The following is a 21372-nucleotide window of genomic DNA, read 5'->3' as shown; positions in this document are numbered from 1 at the left end:
TGCAAAAATTGGTTGTATATTAAACTACAATGGAAATCCAATAATCTTGAAATATGCAGGCATTGTAGAGGATACATTCTCCGACCATAATACAATATAAGAAGAAAATAATGACAAAATAAACAATACCCAAGAACTTGAATAACCACCCCTAAAATTTGCAGGTTAAATATCACTCTCTGTTCTATTTTTGTACAAATACTTTCTTTCACTCCCCCCCACCCCCTGAGATTTCTCTCTGGTTATCACAGACATCATTCAGTACTTCTTAAATTCTGTTCAAAGGCCTCTACATTGTGATTCTTTCTGGCCAACTATGTATCCAAATGGAGTCCCTGAGTGGTATGAATGGCAAATGCTCTTGGCTGCTAACCAAAATGTTGGATATTCAAGTCTACCTGGAGATGCCTTGGAAGAAAGCCCTGAAAGTCTACATCCAAAAATTCAGCCATTGAATACCCTGTGGAGCACAGTTATATTCTGACACACATGAAGTCCCCATGAGTTGAAACTGACTGATTTAAGTATCCACATAGCCCTAGCTTTAGCTGCACAAGACAAGTATTAAGCTCCTGAGCCTGGCATACCTGCATTGAATGACATGTATCATTGTCACAGCTTACACGTGACTTAATTGTGTTTCCTTATTTATTCTTATCCATGTCCCTGTTTTCAAAGGCTTTTTAACTTTCCAAGTTTTAGCAATGGGATTGACAAATCCCCTAAACTAATTCTCAGACTAAGAGAAAATATAAATGTAAATTATGTCGTGTATGGTAAATGTCAGTATTAAAAAAAAATTGTCGATTCCGACTCAGTATTAAGAACTTTATATATGAAAATTTATGAGAAGTTTCCAAAGTTGCACTCAGAGGAAAATAAATGTCTCTGTTTTAAATATTAACGAAGAAAAATTAAGGACTAAAAATTGCATTTAAGAAGTTAGAAAAAGAATCTAAATCTAAAATAAAGCAGAGGTCAGCAAACTTTAACCCACCTATCAATTTTGTCCCTCCATCTGTTTTTGTAATGAAGTTTCATCGGAATGCAGCCATGCTCATTCATTTGCAAATTGTCTATGGTTGTTTTTATGTTTTAAGGGTCAAACCAAAACCCATTGCTGTTGAGCCTATTCTGACTCATAGCAACCCTATAGCACAGAGTATAACTGCCCCATAGGGTTTCCAAGGAGCGTCTGGTGGATTTGAACCACCAACATTTTGGTTAGCAGCCATAGCTCTTAGCCACTATACCACCAAGGTTTCCATTTTAAAGGCAGAGCTGAGTAATTATGACAAAGACTGTATCGCCTGAAAAGCCACATGACCCTTTAAGTATCTGTATGACTCTTTACAGAAAAAATTTGCTGACCATATTAATCTAAGGTATGCAGAGAAAATGATTATGAAAGTTCAAAATAAAAACTAACAATTTGGAAATCATAAAAGAATATAATTGAGAGATGTATCAATTGCTGTGTTAGAAGTGTTTTACTGATAGAAAACTATAGGACATTGTGAATCTTATTATCTCATTAGCATTCTTTCATACTGAAGCTTCAAGTAGAGAGCATAATGAAAAAAATACAGATAAGTTCCTCAATATAGATGAAAAATTGTAAATAAATATTAGCAAATCTAATTCAGCAGTCTACTTAACTGTTAATAACCTGTAGCCAATAAATATTTTTACTCCAGGGATACATAATAATTATTTAAATATATTATTATACTTTATCACATCACATATATAAAGGCAGAGAAATCATATTAATCTCAATAGATACAGAAAACAGTTACTGTTTTTTAATAATGAGAAATATATTAGTGTAGAAATAGGTAGGTACCTTTTTAATGTGACACAATCAGTCACTGTTTCTTAAAGCTAGAAACATCAGACATTTTCATTAAAGTCACAAATAATATAAGAATACTTGCTTTTTCATGGATATTTAAGGGAGAAAATCTTCTAAAAGTTCTAGTCAGTGAAATAGGACAGGGGAAATTTTTAAAAAAAGGAAGATATAAAATTATTTTCAGAATGTGCGATTTTATTCCTGAAAACAAAATCATGAAATTAACATTGATACATTACTACCATCTAACCTATGGATTCCAGTCAAATTTCACTAGTTGGCAAAAGGATCCTGTTGTGAGAACTACCCGTTGCATTTACTTGCCGTGATTTTTCATTTTCCTTCAACCTGAAACAGTTCCTCATTTTTTCCTTGTCTTTCATTCCTTGACACTTTTGAAAATTATTTTAAAAAACCCACCCAGCACCGTCGAGTCGATTCTGACTCATAGCGACCCTATAGGACAGAGTAGAACTGCCCCACAGAGTTTCCAAGGAACGCCTGGAGGATTCGAACAGCCTACCCTTTGGTTAGCAGCCGTAGCACTTAACCACTACGCCACCAGGGTTTCCCTTGAAAATTATAGGACAGTTATTTTATAAAACAGCTATTAATTTGCATATGTCCAATATTTTCTCATATTAGATTGATGGTATGCATCCTTGGCAAGAATATTACAGACATCACATTGTGGACGATTATATCCTATCAGGTGGCATGATTTTTCTTTGTCCTATTTTTCATAATATCCACCTTTGACCATTTGATTAAAGTGGTGTCTGCCAGGTTATATCATTGTAAAGTTACTACTTTTCCTTTTTTTAATTATTAGGTATTATATGAGAAAGTACTTTAAAATCATAAATATCTTGTTCCTCATTAAATTTCCTATTCACTCATTTATGTTTATCAGTATGGATTCATGATTATTTTATTCGTTGGTTTTAATTTATTTATTTTGACACTCAAATTGTCCGAGCTTTGGCCAGCTGGAGCCCCTTCAGTCTAGCTTTTCTTTGTTATATGTTCCCTTAGTTCTTTGAGCACTTCTTTACATTCTGGTACAACAACATGCTTTGGGCTCATCTTGGACTTCACTTGCCCCAGCTCAGAAGCCAGTCTTTTCTTTCCTAAGGTGTCCTAATTCTTTTAGTAGAATCAGGTTCTGTGTGCCAGGTATGTTTGTTACTATCGGGATATTGCTGCTTCAAGTCTGTTTCAGTAGAAAGAGCTAGAAAAATTTTATGTGTATACTCACATGCATCGTTTACACGTCTCTATTTATATATGTAGGGAACCATGAGCTCATGCTGAGATATCCAATCCCATCCAACACCACAGGGTACATACTTGTTTTTCCCTTTCCAGATTTGTAAGTCCCTTCTCTAATAATGAGAAAACCGACCCCCATGGTCCTTAATTTACTGATGTGATTAATCCCCGATAGTAACCAATCTTCCATTGCTGCTGTTGTTCCCTTTTCCTGCAGACCTCTCTTTAATTCATTCAGACTCCAACATCCTGCAGAATGTCGTGTCCCTCACCTCACCTGTGCTCCGACACTCCATGCAGATATGCCCCACCATGCAAAAGCCCTCTTTACCCAATCTGGGCTCTGACACCCCATGGCCAGCAGCTCACTTGCACGCTTACTCTGCTCCTCCCATTGGGACTCTGGCAGCCCAGCAAACTGCTGTTCCACAGAGACACCCTCCTCATCCCACTCAGACTCTGCTACCCTGCTCTGGGCAGCCCTTCTTTCTACACGTGAGGCATCATCTTTCTTCTTGGGCTCGACGCTCTGGACCACTGCGGCTTTCTCCTCCCTTCTCTGACTCCATAGCAGACGCCTACCTTTCTTGACCCCAATAATGTCTTTAGGACTGAACTGCTCAGGAAACGAAGGGAAGAAGAAAAGGATGCCATGTTTCTTGAGAAAGAAGAGGTAACTAAAGGTAAATGTAACAATTTATTAAATGTCTTGAAAATCAAACAAAACATAGAGATCTATTTCTTGTGTTATGCAAAAATAAACCCCCACCCTTCTAACAGTTAAAGAAAAATCATAATATAAAAATGCTAAAAGTTAGTTGAATGCTTTTCTTACAACAGCAAAGATGTTTTCAGATGTTAAAGCAGACAGCATGCATTTGAAAACATGACAAATAAAATTAAAAAAGGAAAGAGTATGTTGCAAATTTTATTTTTCCACATATATTGCATAAAAATTGCCGTTATTATAATTATGTGAAGCACATTTACATATCAATAAAAATACACTAATAGTAAAACAGACAAACATTATGAATGGAAATTTACACACATTCACTCCACTCTCCACTCCCACTGCGGTCGAGTTGATTCCAACTCATAGCAACCCAAAGGACAGAGTAGAACTTCCTCATAGAATTTCCAAGGAGTGGCTGGTGGATTTGAACCGCTGACCTCTTGGTTAGCAGCCATCACACTTAACCACTACACCACCAGGTTTCTCATTTTAAAAAATACGAATTACCAATTATGATAAAATATTTAATCTCTTTCAATAAAGTAAAGAAATAATAATAAAACACTTTTTATTTTCATAGTGACACACTGAAATAATACCTAAAATTAAAAAGCTGACAAATACAAACAGTCTAATGCACTGCTTGACAACGTACACATTGGAAAAACATTTCTGAAGGAAAAATTTCTACCAAATGTATTCAAAATATACATAGTCTTTGATCTAGTAACTCTACTTCTATGAATTAACCATAGCAAATAATCACATGTGGACAAAGATTTATGATGATGTTTATTTACATATTTTTTAATATAGGGATACAATTTAATATGATATATATCAATATATTTAATATAGGAAAACTTTGCTTAAATGGCTACAGAGCCCTGGTGGTACAGTGGTTAAGACCTACAGCTGCTAACGAATTAGTATGAATCTACCAGCCGCTCCTTGGAAATGCTATGGGGCAGTTCTACACTGTCAGACAGGGTCACTATGGGTCAGAGTCAACTTGATGGCAACAGTTTTTTTTTTTTTTTTATGGCCTACAATAAGAAATTGGTTAAATGATTTGCGTTATGTGCAGGCGGAATATCACATAGTAAAATTAATAATTTTTGAAAATCATAAAATTATTTCATTCCATGAAAAAAGCACAATATAAATGAACAAGGGAGTATGATTCTGTATGTGCATGTGTGCCTGTGTGTAAACATATGCATCTTTGTGTGTGCAGATAAATGTACATGTCGATAAGCTACGTCTAGGAAAAAATGTACCAGCATGTTAGTTATCATATGATTACGAGTTATTTCTATTATTTTCTTTATACCTTTACCAGATTCTCTATTGCGAATATAAATTACTAGTTTCCCATTGCTGCTGTAACAAATAACCACAAACTTGGTGGCTTAAAACAACATATATTTATTCTTTTTCAGTTTTAGAAGTCCAGAGTTCAAAATTAGTTTCACTGAGCAAAAGTCAAGGCGTTGACAGAGATGGTTCCTTCTGGAGGCTCCGAGGAGAGATTCTATTGTCTGGCATTGTTCAGCTCTAGTGGCTTCCTGTATTTCTTGGCTTGTTGCCGCTTCCTCCATCTTCAAAGCACATCGTATCACTCTAGAGCTTGCTTCTGACATCACATTGCCTTCTCCTCTGATTCTGACTTCTGTGTCCTTCTTATAAGACCCGTTGTGATTATATTGAGTCCATCTGGATAATCCAGGATGATCTCTCAATCTCAAAATCCTTAACTTAATAACATTTTTAAAATCCCTTCTGCACGTAAGGTAACATTCACAGGTTCTAGGGATTAAAATGTGGGCATATCTGGTGGCCATTATTCATCCTACCACAACTATTAACTATTACCATTATTATTGTGTTGTTATTGGTAGGCATCTAGTGAAGTTGGCATACATATATGTGTGTAAACCTGTTGCCTTTGAGTCAATTCTGACTCATAGTGATGTATAGGACAAAGTAGAACTGCCCCATAGAGTTTCCAAGGAGTGGCTGGTGGATTTGAAAGGTTGACCTTTTGGTTAGCAGCTGAGCTCATAGCCACTATGCCACCAGGGATCCTATATCATTATTGAAGATATATAAACTTCTATATGGCAGTCTTTAAGAAGGATTTGCTTTTCTTAAAACACTGTGGTACATAATATGTTATTAGAAGATACAGCTAAGCAGGGGGAAAGGTGTATTTGGAGGACCTCGAAGTTCAATCCGGGGTATATACAGGAATAAGGACATATATAGAAATGAATGAGTTATATATTGATGAGAGACAATTAGTATGCTGACCAGTAACCTCTGAAATATCTGCTACTTCAGGAATAAAGCCACAGGGATCATAGCTAGCGCCTCACTTAGACGGTGATACTTACCAGTGACAGCTGCTAATACCTGAAGATATATCTTTATCTTTTTTGTGGGTAGTAACAGTTTCCAGAAAAATAGTCACTGGGACAACTACTAACAATTTACCTTAGCCATAATATCCAGTATCTGAATTACATTTATAAAGACATTTGCTATTCAAAAATATTTGAATACATTATTTTCTGGCAAAGGCTTATATACTGTGATATCCAGAGAAATGCTATTAAAAAAAAAAAAAACTTGTTGCCATCAAGTCGATTCCAACTCATAGTGACCCTATAGGACAGAGTAGAACTGCCCCATAGGGTCTCCAAGGAGTGTCTGGTGGATTCGAACTGGTGACCTTTTGGTTAACAGCCATAGCACTTAACCGCTATGCCAATGGGGTTTCCATGTTATATAAAATCACAAAAAAATTGAAGACAATCTAAGTACACAGAATTAGAGGAATTAATAAGAAATGATGACATTGTCATATACAGAGAACTGTTGCATAGCCCTAAAATGATAAGTATGTATTCATTATGTCAAAAAAATGCTTCTTTTTTAGTATTAAAGGAAACAAATCATCTGGGTACAAAATTGCATATATTATGATTTTACAAGGGTTAAAAGATGACATGGAAACAGTATTAAAATATGTATGTGGATTCTATGGATGGTGGAATTATGAATGAATGTTCTTTTTCAGGAAACCCTGGTGGCATAGTGGTTAAGTGCTATAGCTGCTAACCAAAGGGTCAGCAGTTTGAATCTGCCAGGCGCTCCTTGGAAACTCTATGGGGCAGTTCTACTCTGTCCTATATGATTGCTATGAGTCGGAATCAACTCGACAGCACTGGGTTTGATTTTTTTTTTTTTTTTTTAGTTTTGTTCTTTTTCAGAGTTTCCAAATTTTGCAATGGACATGCTGTTTTTACAATAAGAAGAAAAAAAAAGGTAAAAGAATATTGAATCAGCCTCCCGTAAATATCGACTAAGGTATTGGGCTAAGGGAAGTCTTACTACCTGGAAAGTTTAAAATTTCCCACTGTGTATCACTCCACAGAAGAAAGAGATATGACAGCCTTTTTTGTTTATGGACATTGGGCGGAAGAGTACGTCATTAAATATACTAAGTATAGAGAGCAATGATTATCTGCCGTGTGACCTGGAAAGGGTGTATCCAGTGACTCTGGATACATTCTGTTATACAAACATTAAAACAGATCAGTCCTCGTATCAGTAGTATAAATGTCCCTGAAAAGGCAGTTACGTAAATCTAAACAGAGAGACATACATATGCAGCATACGTAAACAACAACAAAAAGAAAAGGCCTATCGCTATTGAGTCAGAATAGACTTGAGGGCACTGGGTTATATATCGCAAATTCATTACTCTAAAAAGATACAATACAGTACAGTCTACTTGTCTGTTTTGTGAAATTTATGGGGTCGCTAGTGCTTGCCATAAACAAATAGGACATACAAAGCAATATTACTCTTTCTCTTAAGATTTTAAACGTTATATGATCCTTTACTGAGCTTTTGTTAAAATTGGTATAGTACTTCATTATGCATTTAGCTGATTTTAATCCTTTTGGGATTTGATCAGGGCAATAGTACTTAGCACTTTATAATTCACAAGAGAAATCGTGAAAGATCAAGATACATCTTCTTATTCACAATTAAACAAATCAACCCTTTAATCCTTTAATCTAGTCTAGAAACTGAATAATTGAGCTAGAACAGGGATCGTTCTATCCAATTCTAAACATTTGGGGGTCAGAGTCTCAGAAGAAAGATTTTCCACAACATGTTTATTTGCTCTAATTTGCATAATTGGTACATTAAAATGAAAAAAAAAAAAATTAGAAACAAGCAGCCAGAGGGTGCTGGATTAGAAGGAGTCTTAAAAGCTTTGCATCTTCTTCATACAATTATTGGGGAGGCAAGTTTAATTAGTATAAGACACATTAGTAACAATTAAACATAGTCAAGGTCAAGAAATGAACCCTTTTACCATTTAAAGCTGGTATTTTAATTTTACAGTGCTCTCAGCCCAGCATAAATGTTATTTTATTTCACTGTCATATTCTGATCCCGTTACAACATTAAAAACTTCTCTTTTGATATCACTATGATACACTAATTTACAGGTACCAAATCAAGAATTTCGTTTCCAGAGACACCTACCTAAGACTCTCATAAATGTGACAGTTCAGTACTCAGAGGAATGAAGATACACATACAATTTCAAGTGACTCCGTGTTGCTAGCTGGACTCTTTCTGAGCTGAGTGAAAAATAGAATGGAGAGACTTAAACAGTTGCTCCATTTCCTAATCCCACATCTTGTACCTCAATTGAAAGGGGTTAAGAGCCCATTAAATTCTCTTCTTGGTCCATAAGCTTCTTTTCAGTACCTTTCTTCCCAGGTTATGAAGAAAATTTCCTGAAGGTTAGCCATTAAAGATTATCGTCCTCCTGAAAATCCTTGACTCAAGTCTGGAAACATGGGGTCATTTTAATTATCTATGGATGAAAGACAGTGGTTTGACTTCCACTGACATTAGGTGTCTCTTATGATGTATAACATCTCAAGCCTTCATAAAAGATTGGCTCTCTCATTTCAATGTGAGAAATGGCTATATTTTTTCAGCTTTTAGTTTTTGTTTCTATCCTGTGTAGTTGATTACTACTAACACATTTATCCAAATTTCTATGGATGATAGAATGGGTGAGGGGGGGAGACTATAAATTTGAAGGATGAGAGATATGAATAGTACTTCTATAGCTTCCAGAATGAAGGTATCAATAATTTTTAAAAGAACAGGGGGATAGAGATGATGATACGAATACAAAAGCATTTTGTGATCATTTGTGCGTATAAAGTTTTTACTACTGAATGATGACCAGTCTGATTTATTTCCTCAAACTCATTTTAAGATTGTTTTCAGATAGAGGAAAGATTACAGCCTTATCAATTATATTTTTCTATTAATAATATATTAATATATGTATATATACTAAAGGGGTATGCGTAGCTCAGTTGGGCTTCTGGGTGGTGAAGAGTTAGGCACTTGACCACTAAATTGATAGGTTTGAACCCACCCAGAGGCACCTCAGAAGAAAAGCCTGGTGAGCTGCTTCTGGAAAGTGACAGCCTTAAAAACCCTGTGGAGTGCATGTCTACTCTACACACATAGTATCCATGAATCAGAATCAATTCAATGGCAACAAGTTTTTTAACCAGTGGTTTCATGGTAGAATTCTCTCATTCCATGCAGGAGACCCAGATCCAACTGCCTGCTATAAGAGTGGTAGTAATAGCGTCAGACCTTGTCTAACTTCAGGGAGAGTGAGAATCAGCATCAGACCAAAGCTGATTCCCATGAGTTGGAGGTCAAATATACCTCCTCTCTCCAACCTTTTTACCAATTTTGACACCAGTCGTCCTCCTCACGGCACTCCTTACTTCTCTGCTGGGTTCAGAACTCACAGACCATACTCACATTTATATGGTTTATCAGGGAAGTAACATGGGATAAGGGTTAAGATGGAAGTAACAGAAACAGGTTTAATGTCAGAAAACACACAGGCAAGGTCTGGAAAGCTCCCCAAAGTGAAGAGCACATCCCTCAGTTCTTTAGAGTAGGACAGCTCTCTCTCTGGGGCCATGCAAGCCTCCTCTCAGCCCCCTCAGGACAGGTTCCTCACAGCCCCCTCAGGACAGGTTCCTCACAGCCCCCTCAGGACAGGCTTCCCTAGGCTTTCCCAGACAGGTTCTTCTAGGCCCCTTCAGGGTTGGCTCCTCTCAATATCCTGAGGACAGGCTCCTCCCAGCCTTCTCAGGACAGGCCTGCTCTTAGCCACTGCCCTGCTCAGGCAAGTGTTACAGCTCTTTTAGCTTTTCTGACAAGTGCCTGAAGGCAGCCCAATCCACCAGGAAACCTCCTGCCTGAAGGCCCTCAGCTCTCTCACACAGTGGTCCAACAAGCCCCTTTAGCTCCATCGACAGCTGGCCGAGGCAACCCACTCCACAAGCAAGCCTCCAGCCCAAAGGTGCTCACCTCGCTTGCTCTGTGGCAAGCCCACTGTACTCACCTCACTCTTTGGACCAGGAAGCCCACCACACCATCTCATGCTTGTCTCCTGGCTCTGCTGCTATTGCTTCAGTATTACAGCTTTCTCTGTCTCCTGGGTCTAATAGGTTATCAGCACAGGGACTCTGGGTCCAAAGAACACACTTCGCTCTAGGGTCTTGATGGTAGTGAGGTCCCCTCTCAAACTCTGTGGGAATGCTGCTTGTATAGGCAAGTGGCTCAATCCTATTGGGAGGATTTTATGCACACTATTTGCATAACAACTTACCAAACTCCTTATTGGACTAAACTGACCAATCCACTAGCAAGTGACTCCACCATTTGTGTAATGATTGACACTCTCTACTGGCAGGGACTGGCATCTTCCCTGGGTAACTATAACAAGGGCAACGGTAACAACTCTCCAGGGCCAGGAGAAAAATATGCCAAGCTGTTGTCTTGTTCTCTTTTTCACAGAACCAAGGGAAAAGGCCACTTAAAGAAACTCATTTCACCATACTGGCCAATGCACCTCATATGCAGTCACCACCCCTCCATGGAGGCTTGTAAATTGCCATGATGCTGGGCAGGTTTCTGCAGAGCTCCCAGACTAAGATGAACTAGAAAGAAAAGCCTGGTGATTTACTTCCAAAACTCAGCCAGTAAAAACCCTGTGGATCACAACGGCCTGACTCATAACCAGCCAACACTGGGCAGTCTTTCATTCTGCTGTGCATGAGGTCTCCATGAGTTGGGGACTGACTTGATGGCCACTAACAACAGCAACATGTAAAATTACTTTTAGTTTACGTATTTAACATGTATCTAATATATATTAAATATGCATATTTATTTCAGGGTTGTCATGTTAATTGTGGTTAGTACTTGCTCAATCCTGTAGAAGTTCTAAATAAGAAATAAACGTAAAATGAGTTGTGTCGGAGTATGTAGACAAAAGAAGGCTGTTGGCCTTTCTCACATCCGAGAGTGATGCCTATCACTTCGATAAACTTAGGAAAGTCTGTGGTCTTTTCTTCAGTTGTGGGTTTAGAAACATGAATTTTCCAGAATACTAATACAATTCATTCTCTCAGGGGAAGACTCGCATTAAATAGGCAAAAATAATGTATAACCACAAAATGTCAAGCTATCAATACAATGACAGATAAATGATGCAGAGAACACAATATACCATATCTCTTTAAACTGTCCATTCTCTCCCTGTAGGTTGTGCTAACCTGGAAGTCCAAAACAATCAGGATTTGAGAATTTTTGTATGTATGTTGTACCTCAATAAAACTTACAAAAATAGATTGAGAAGATGAGTATGAAATCAGAAGAGAGCTAGTCCAACGTCTAATGAGAACAGACTAATAAAAACTGTAGGTTATTCATTCAACATATTTTTTTTGTGTGTGTGTGTGGATATGAGGTGACAGGCTTCATGTTAGTGCCTGGAGTAACTTACAGTGAGCCAAATAGAAATAATCCCTCAGGGAGATACCCCCCCCCCAAAAAAAATGAGTATCAAAAACATATATTTCTAAAGTACAAACAACAAACAAACTAGGATGATAAGATAGAAAACAATGTGGATTTGGGCACATGTTTATAGAAGGGGATCAGGTAAGTCATCACTAAGGAGAGAGCATCCAGATGAGGCAAGAAGGAAACAAAGAAGGAAGCCATGTGAGGAGGAAGAATAATATCAGCCCAGGCCATGGGAACAGTAAGAGCAAAGTCCTCTAACAGCACTGATTTTGTTACATTTGTTCAGTACCTGAAAGAAGTTCTCTGTGGCTTGAGTATGTATTGAATGAGCTGAAGACTGGTCTGCGACTCTAAGTAAACTCCACACTTGCCTTGTATAAACACTTATCTTATGACCTACCCTCTCCCCCATCACATTACCACCTCACATAGTTGTAAGATTGCCAGAAATGAGCCAATATCAAAGAGTCCCGTGATTGTTTCCAAGGTGGACTCAAGTTACCACTGGTGGATTGGTCTTACCCAGCTACCTTGCCTTCCACCATGCCACAGTTACCAGCCCTACAAAGGCTTATGGGATCACCACTTCACTGGGACTGCCATTGTAACCTCAGCGTCTAGCCACTGGGGAGCCAGTGTTGTTCTCCCTTTCCCTGCTTGGCTACAAGCATTGGTATAACCAATTGCCATCAAGTCAGTTCTAATTCATGGTGACCTCATGTGTGTCAGGGTAGAATTGCGCTTCATATGGTTTTCAGTGGCTGATTTTTAAGAACTAGACCACGATGCTTTTTTTCTGAGGTGCCTCTGAGTAGACTTGAAACAGCAAACTTTTAGTTGCAAAAGTGTTAGCTGTTTGCACCCCCAAAGACTCCTAGCATGGGTATAGGCTTTTTAATAATTCCTCTCAAAGAAGCTGAGACCAGACTAGTAAATTTGGAAAAAAAAAAAAAAATTATTGTGTTTTTGGTGAAAGTTTACACAGGAAACTAGGTTCTCATTTAATGATTTCTATACATATTGTTCAGTGTCTTTGGTTACCTTCTTCACAATATATCAGTGTTCTTGTTATTTCCATTTTGGTTGTTCTGTTTCTATTAATCTAGCTTCCCTGTACCCTCTTGCCTTCTCATCTTTGGTCTAGTGTAAATGTTACCCATTTGGTTTCAGCTACATGATTATTTTGAGGAGCACAGTACTCATGGGTGATATTTATTTTATGGTTTAATCTAATCTGTCATGTGGGTGAAAGGTGACCTCTGGGAGTGGTTTGAGTTCTAAGCTTAAAGAGTATTTCAGGGTGATAGTCTCAGGGGTTTATCTAATCTCTACCGGTCAAGTACAGACTAATAAATTTTAATGTGACTTTACTGAAGCTGGCAACTAAGACCAGTCTCCTATAGTAAGTTCCTTGACTGAGCAGCAATGTAAATTCCTTGACATTGAAAAGAAAGCAGCCTAGGAGTGAAAAGAACTGGGCAACTAATTTATTCCAATTTTTTAATTTTAAAAAGAACATTGGGCCAGATGGTTTTTAATTAACCACACAACCAGCTTTACAAATCTGAATGCAGCAGGACAATATTTTTAATCTCCAAGTACCCATTTGCAATAATTTGGGAAAACACTGAAGGACAGACTCTTATGATGTTCATCAAGGTCTGATAGCAGTGCCCTCATTTTTTGTGGTTCATGGTTACAGAAAAGATCAAATGATGCTTAATTTCCTTGTTATATGTAATGTCATTTATAATAATTCTATGAAATCACTGAAATCTTCAGGGTCAGGAAATTCCATACAGGGAATAACAAAGATACTTGTTCTGGAACTTTTGGTGTTGGTTCTCAGGGGCAAAGAACAGTGGCCACACCAGTTTTCTTTTAAGTCACAATTTTGGACTTTAATTTCAGAATTATAGATGCATGTGTTGGAAGGGACTTTGGGAAATTGAATGAATAGTTGGCCTGAGAGAACCTTTTGTCTCTGTGTATTGAGGATGATTCTTTAATGATTTATGGTTTCTCTTGCAGTTGCCTGAGATAACTTTTCTTACTCCATTCAGCAAAAGCAATTGCTGGTCTTTCCTCTAAGCCAGGGGTCAAGTTCTACCTCCTATAAAACTCCAATTATTTCAATTTATTCCAAAATCTCTTGACCTTACAGACCTCCCTGACTTGGAATACCTCAAAGTAATTGTAGTTTAAACTTGGCATTGAAACTCTCTGAAAACTTTACTTGTGCATTACCTTTTTGAACTTTCAACTCCTAAAACCAAAACCAAAACTGAATCTGTTGCAGTCAAGTTGATTCCTACTTATAGTAACCCTATAGGACACAGTGGAACTGCCCCATAGGGTTTCCAAGGCTATAAACTTTGCAGAAGCAGGCTGCCACATCTTTCTCCAATGGTTCCTCTAGTGGGTTTGAACCCTTGACCTTTTGGTTAACAGCCAAGTGCTTAACCACTGTGCCACTAGGGCTCCCTTTAGCTCCTACCCATTAAAAAAAACCCCATTGCTGTCTAGTTGATTCCGACTTACAGCAACCCTATAGGACAGAGTAGAACTGCCCCATAGAGTTTCCAAGAACTGCCTGGTGGATTCCAACTGCTGACCTTTTGGTTAGCAATCGTAGCACTTAACCACTTCTCTACCAGGATTTCCTTCAGCTCCTAGAAGCCCCCATATACTGGGCAACTGGTTGTCATATTTTTCTGAGTATAAGCATTGCTCTGTCACTTACCAGCTGTCTGATCTTGAGCAAGATGTGAAACTTTTTTAATCTTTAGTTTCCTCATCTGCAGAGATAGAAAGTTAGTATCTATGTTTGTAATATTATAAAGATTAGGTGAATTATCTGTGTGCAGTGATTGACCAGTGGTAAGCATTTAATAACCTGGTCTGTCCATTGTTCCCATTGCTCACTTTCATTTTCTTATGTGATATTATTATTTATCTAAGCTGATTATCCTGACTTGAACCAGGCATTTTCACTTACTTTTCAATCCAAGGATCTGTGATACAAAATTAAACTGTTTCTTCCCCATCCCCGAATTCACCCTTAAACCAAAAACTAAGCCTTTTGCCACTGAGTCGATTCTGACTCACAGCAACCCTGTAAGACAGACTAGAACTGCCCCATAAAGTTCCTAAGAAATGCCTGGTGGATTTGAACTGCTGATCATTGGGTTAGGAGGCGCAGCACTTAACCACTATGCCACCAGGGTTTCCAATTCACCCTTAGCAGTTGTTAAACATCAAGCATAAATAAAACTTACCAGTTAATTGATTTTCTAGTTCCTAATTCTGGTTCTCACATCTAAATGCTTTCCTATGGTGTTAATTTGATGGCTTTCTTATTGTTATATAACCCAGGAATTAACTAAATCATTACGAATTTAGACACATAGAAGATATCATAAGAACACCAAATGGATATCACAAGTTTAGACCTGGGGAGATGTGTGAGTCATAGGATGGTGGAACTCATACTTAATGATTTTGCTTTCCAATACATCAATGGAATTGAGAAAGGTATACACAAATATTATTAATATTTCAGTGTTTACAAAAAGAAACAGAGAGAAAGAAAGAGAGAGAGAAGGTACTTTGAAAGCTCTCTGGAATTTATGAATAAATATGATTGGATGGAGAAGAAGAAAAAACAAGGGCTACCAGCCTACAGATGAGCTCAGGAGAGACAGAAGAACTTATCTTGCATACACATAGACAGGTTGGATCTACAGAATCTTAGAAAACTTCAATAATATGAGCAGCATTGGCAGGAGTCAAATTAAAGGACTTTAGGAAATGATGCAAAACGTGCATAGAGAAGAGTTTATCATCTAGCTATTCCTGGCATGCTGGTGTTCATTAAAGAAGTGGGGTGTTTGCCACAGTTCATTTTAAAAGAGCAAGAGACATCACTCATCAGAGATTTCCTCCCTGATAACACCTTACCTACTTTCTGCTGGTTAACACAGGAACTATACTGAGCAATCTGGACAACAGCTTCCACAGAAACTCAGTTAATATATAGAATAAAAAATAGCTTTAACAATAAAATTCTAAATTTTGTTTGAGGGAAAATTGAGATGATACTTGAATAATAAAATAAGATCCGGTTAGGGCTCAGAGATATTAGAAAACCTAGCTAAAGTAAGAAAACACCTGCTTGAAGTCATCAGAATGTTAAAATGCAGCAAAGTCACTTGAGCCAGTATCCTGGAGAAAAGGGAAACACACAGGTGAGCTTGACATTTGGCACAGCTTTTCTCCTTGGGGCATTTGATGATTCACAATTTACAGCCTGGAAGTGGAAAAGCCAAGGGGTTGAGAAGACTGGAAGCAGAGAAGCCCAATGGCAAGAGGTCAAGCAAAGAGCAACAGCTAAATTCATAAGCTAAGCATATTCTCAGGTATTCTCACAGGGCTGGGGGGAAAAAAAAAGTTTAAATTCCAAAAAGTAAGAAAGAGTCCAGCTTTTTAAATGGTAATCCAAAAGGGCACCACCCCAAGAGGAAGTGCAAACCAGAAATGGGCTGGCCTTCACAAAAACTCAAGACCAGTTTTGAATTAACTGAGGAGGGACTAAGGTGAGCAGTCCCTACAATAACTATCTGTCATAAACAAAAGTAAATCTTCACGGATAACATCTAGAATGTAAAATTATATCTATTATATTTTTATAAATATGCCCAATATTCAATAAAAAAATTACATAACATACCAGAAAATGGTATTAAATAAACAAAAGTGAAGAAAAAGATATATAGATATATAAACAGATACAGGAGAATGAGATATCAAAATTATCAGAGATTGGGTAAAAAACTATGATTATTGTGTATAAGAAATAAAGAACAGACGTACAATTTAAGCAAAAAATTAGAATCTATGAAAAACAATCAAAAGAAAATTCCAGAACTGAAAAAACAATAGCTGAAATTAAGCTCTTAGTCCAAAAACCAAAACCAAACTCAGTGCCATTGAGTCGATTCCGACTCATAGTGACCCTATAGGACAGAGTAGAACTGCCCCATAGAGTTTCCAAGGAGCGCCTGGTGGATTCGAACTGCCAACCCTTTGGTTAGCAGCCGTAGCACTTAACCACTATGCCACCAGGGTTTCCAAGCTCTTAGTAGATTGGTTTAATAGCACTTTAGTCAAAACAGATGAAAGGATTACTAAAGTGGAATACAAGACAGCAGGAAACAAACAGACTAGATTTAGAACACAAAAATAATCTTGGAAAATAGAGAAATGAGTACATCAGACATACGGGATATGTATAAAATGGTGTGATTAATCAGATCCAAGTCTTGGGGGTACAGAGGGGAAACCCAACCCATCAGAATCACACAGAATTCCCAGTAGGGAAAATGAGGTTCTTGTGCCAAAGGTAGTAGGAATGAATTACAAAGAGACAAAAACAGTGGCAACTCACACCCTAGATACACCAGCAATTACATAAAAATTACATAGGCTCCATGTATTTGTGATCTGGAGCAAGCAACAAGGAAATGATGCAACTCATAGTAAAGGCTACTAGATGTTGCTCAAAAAAAGTGTCCTGGAGTGGAAGACTTTAAAACAGATTGTGCATGTGTAAAAGGAGGAGGAGTGGACACAACTCCAGATACTCACAGTGACCTTGTATTATTATAGAGTAAAACTGCCTTGTAGGATTTCCTAGGCTGTAATCTTTATGGGAGTACATCACCAGGTCTTTTGTCCTGAGGAGCCACTAGGTGGATCCAAACTGCTGAACTTTTGGTTAGCAGCTGAGCGCTAAATGATTGTGCCACCAGGGTTCTTTGTTGAAGGCTGTGCATACTTTAAAATCCGGACATTTTAGAGTGCCTCTGTGAATTTTGACTTGCTTATTTTTCTGGATTTGAACAGAATAAAAGAGAGTCTTGCTAAGTTTCTGGGTGGGCTACATGAAAAAAAGGGTGAAAATTTTCTTATTTTGTTATGAAACTTAAAAAGAAGCAAATTTTATAAGCAGCATAAACACCTGTTAGTGTTCTCACTGATGATAGAGCTAATTCAGGGGAAGAAGAGATCTAAAACCATAGCAGCATTTTGAAAGCAAACAAGTCTTCGCCCAGTGTATGAATTAAGTTTTAATGGTTTACTCTGAATTAGGCATGACACAGCTGGCAGAGACAATTGAGTTGTTGAAAATGGTCCTCAAATCTACAGGAAGAGGAGAGTGAACCTGGAAAAAGAACAGCAAAACCAATTCAAAGATAGACAAAATTAATTCAGAAAAGCAGTAAGCTTGATCAACAAAACCAAAAGCTTGTTCTTTGAAGAGGTCATTGGAATAAACAATATTTGGCAAATATGAGAGATGAAAATGTGATTAACTATAAAGAAAAGATGAAAAATAATAAAAAGTATACTATGCCAACTTTATGGTAATGCATTTGAAAATCTAGACAAAATGGATGATTACTGATGAAATTATATGCAGCCAATATTGATTCATATTTTCAGTAGAAAAGACAAATAGGTTTATGAAATTAGGAAAGGTAATCAAAGATCTCTGCTTTAGGAAAATATCAGTCGCTTCTCAACTTATCCAACAATGCTAGAGGAGCTCTAATACAAAAATAGGGAAAATATACCAAAAAAATAACTAGAGGTACATTTAAGATCTATGATTAGTGGAAACCCTGGTGGTGTAGTGGTTAAGTGCTACGACTGCTAACCAAAGGGTACGCAGTTCGAATCCACTAGGCTGTCCTTGGAAATGGCAGTTCTACTCTGTCCTATAGCGTCGCTATGAGCTGGAATCGATTCGACGGCACTGAGTGCGGTTTTTGGTTTTTATGGTTTAGTAACATAAAGCAGATTTATAAGAGCTGAATAGCAGTGTAGTTAGGAGAAAAATTTGTATAGCCAATCAAAATATACTTCAAGTTTTCAATGCTTTTGAAAATGTGATAAACTGTAGCAATACTTCGTCTGTCATTGAATCAGAAGAGAAACCCATGTACATACAGGAAATAAAAACTCGTTGGTTCGGGTCGATTCCAATCTGACTCATAGCGATGCTGTAGCCATGCTACAGGACAGAGTAAAACTGCCCCATAGAGTTTCCAAGGAGACCCTGGGGGATTCCACGTGCGGACCTTCTGGTTAGCAGCCGTGGCACTTAATCACTGCGCAACCAGGATTTCCCAGGAAATAAAGTATAAGATAAATAAAGCACAGACTGTCCTCTCTTACATGATAGTGCAAAGTAAAACCAAACCAAACCCAGTGCCTTCGAGTCGATTCCGACTCATAGCGACATGGTAGTGCAGTCCTGTAAAAATGACCACGCAAGTTCAAACCACACAAAGTGGGAGACAAGGAGGCAGCGCGACCACACATTCTGCGGTCTTGTGTGTGAAATGGATAAGAGATGGTCAGAGACCAATCACCAACAGACTTTGAAAGAAGTGTCGTGATTGGTCACTAATCGTAATACCCGTTTGTTATTTGCGGACTGAAGGGCCAACGTGATGTTTGTACTTTATTCAGGTACTCACTGTAGTAATACTCTGCAAACAGATTTTAATTGTGTCCTTGGAGGACTAGTGTTTTTGTGTTAAACCGCAGTAACCCAAATTTGTGTGTATAAAAACCAGCCAGGTATAGCCCGTGTAACATAAATTTGGTAACAGCCAGAAGAAAGAAGAAACACTTATAAAAAAATTAGGAGAATGTAAAATAGGATAAGAAATCATACTCATGGTGTGAGGAAGGCTTTCCCTAAACAGAAAATGAAACTGAGATATCATAAAGGAAAAGACAGTAGATTAGACTCCTGGACTACAAACTGAAACGTTGGGGCTTTGAACTCACCCAGTGGCACCTCCTAAGAAAGGTCTGGCAATCTGCTTCCAAAAGGTCACAACCTTAATCCCACAGAACAGTTTTACTATGCAATAAATGAGGTCACTATGAGTCAGAATGCACTTCACAGCAACTTTTTCTGTTTGGACGTGGCACAAGGCAATCTAAACAGTTAAAACCACAAATGGCAAACTGGGAAATGTAGATAGAGAACCCCGGATTTGGCCAACAATTCTCTTTCTCCCAAGCATTCTCATTCCACACCAGTGTCAGGAGGGGAAATCTCAGTGTGTCCAACCTCACAAATCAACAGCTGAGAGGCTGAACCAAATTTCTTATAGAGTGTGGACATCATTTTAAGGATTGCAAACACCTTCCAAGAGAAAACACTGAGGATTCCCACGATCTAACCCAGATCCTCACAACAAGATTAGAAAAACCTTGAGAGACTGGGTGGTAGATGAGCCTCTTTCTAGTTCTATAAGGAAAGAACAATTAGCAGACCATCTCTTTCCCCTGGGGCAGAATTCTAACATCCTCTCTTCACCACCGAGCTTTGCCAAACATCAAAATATATAGTCTCCAGCAAACCATTTTCTTAAACAATCAAGAGAGAAAGAAATAGAAAGGCTAATGAATTTGCCAATTTCCTTTGTGGCCCTAGTTCTGGAAAATAACGATGAAAGTATCTGAAGCCACGTATAGGAGCCCTAACGGGCACAGAGACTCAAATAAGCAGAATGGGGAAGAATGCGTCTGATATCCCACCAAGGTTGAAATATTAATAGTCTCAGCCAGGAAATGTTCATTAAGAAATGAGAAGATACAGGCAGGAACAGCTCCTGAAATTTTGCCTCAAATATTCCTAAGGAATCCCAGGGACAAGAGCATCAGGCAGGAGTATAATAAGCGCAGAGATTGTGCCCTCGTCAGCCAGCATACAGACAGCATTACTGGTCCTCAGAAAAGTGTAGTGTGACTGGGTCTAAAACCTGACCGGACTTTTCCGTAGATGTGCGATATTGGAGCCGGGTTTGCAGCTACACTGGCCAAATCGCCTTTGCAAAACACAGTAGGTCACAGCCAGAGAGGATCCACAACAGCTCTGTTCTTTCCCAAGCAGAAGAGGATTTTAAAAGTGTCAAGTTATCTCCCACAGAGGATGGGAATAGCAGATCATAGATTAGTGATTGATAGAGTTATCTGTGATTCCCTCGGCTCATTTCCATCTTGAAGCTGGGCTGTAAGGTCTCAGGTGCTGGGTGATCAGTCACAATCCCTCTAAACAGGTGCTTAATCAGGTCTGGACAGGAAGAATACAGGCCTGGGCATGTGACATCTGGTACCAGCTCTTTCTCTGCCCTCTAGGGTGGCTGTAGATGAATCCACATCACCTTTCCATTTATAGTTTTTTGTTGTTGTTGTTTTGTTTTTCTGATATATGAAGTGGTGATAGCCTTACTTGGTGGCGAATTCTGTTACAAAATCTTTCATTACCAAGTGCAAACCAAACAGGAAATGCCTGAACTTAGTAGCCTGCATAACAGTTTTCTGAACTCTTCTCTGGGAAAGTTTGATCAACAGACCAGGCAAACTAAGTGAAATGGCACATAGCACGTGACATTTTCCCTGATGGGGCCTCTCTTCCTAAATGTGACTTTCAGCCAATGATACACAGTGGGTAAGAACACAGGTTAACAGTGGTTCACAGTGT

Source organism: Loxodonta africana, chromosome 9, assembly GCF_030014295.1.
Source record: "Loxodonta africana isolate mLoxAfr1 chromosome 9, mLoxAfr1.hap2, whole genome shotgun sequence".
NCBI lineage: Eukaryota > Metazoa > Chordata > Mammalia > Proboscidea > Elephantidae > Loxodonta > Loxodonta africana.
The sequence above is the reverse complement of the archived record's forward strand: the minus strand, read 5'-3'. Positions refer to the sequence as shown.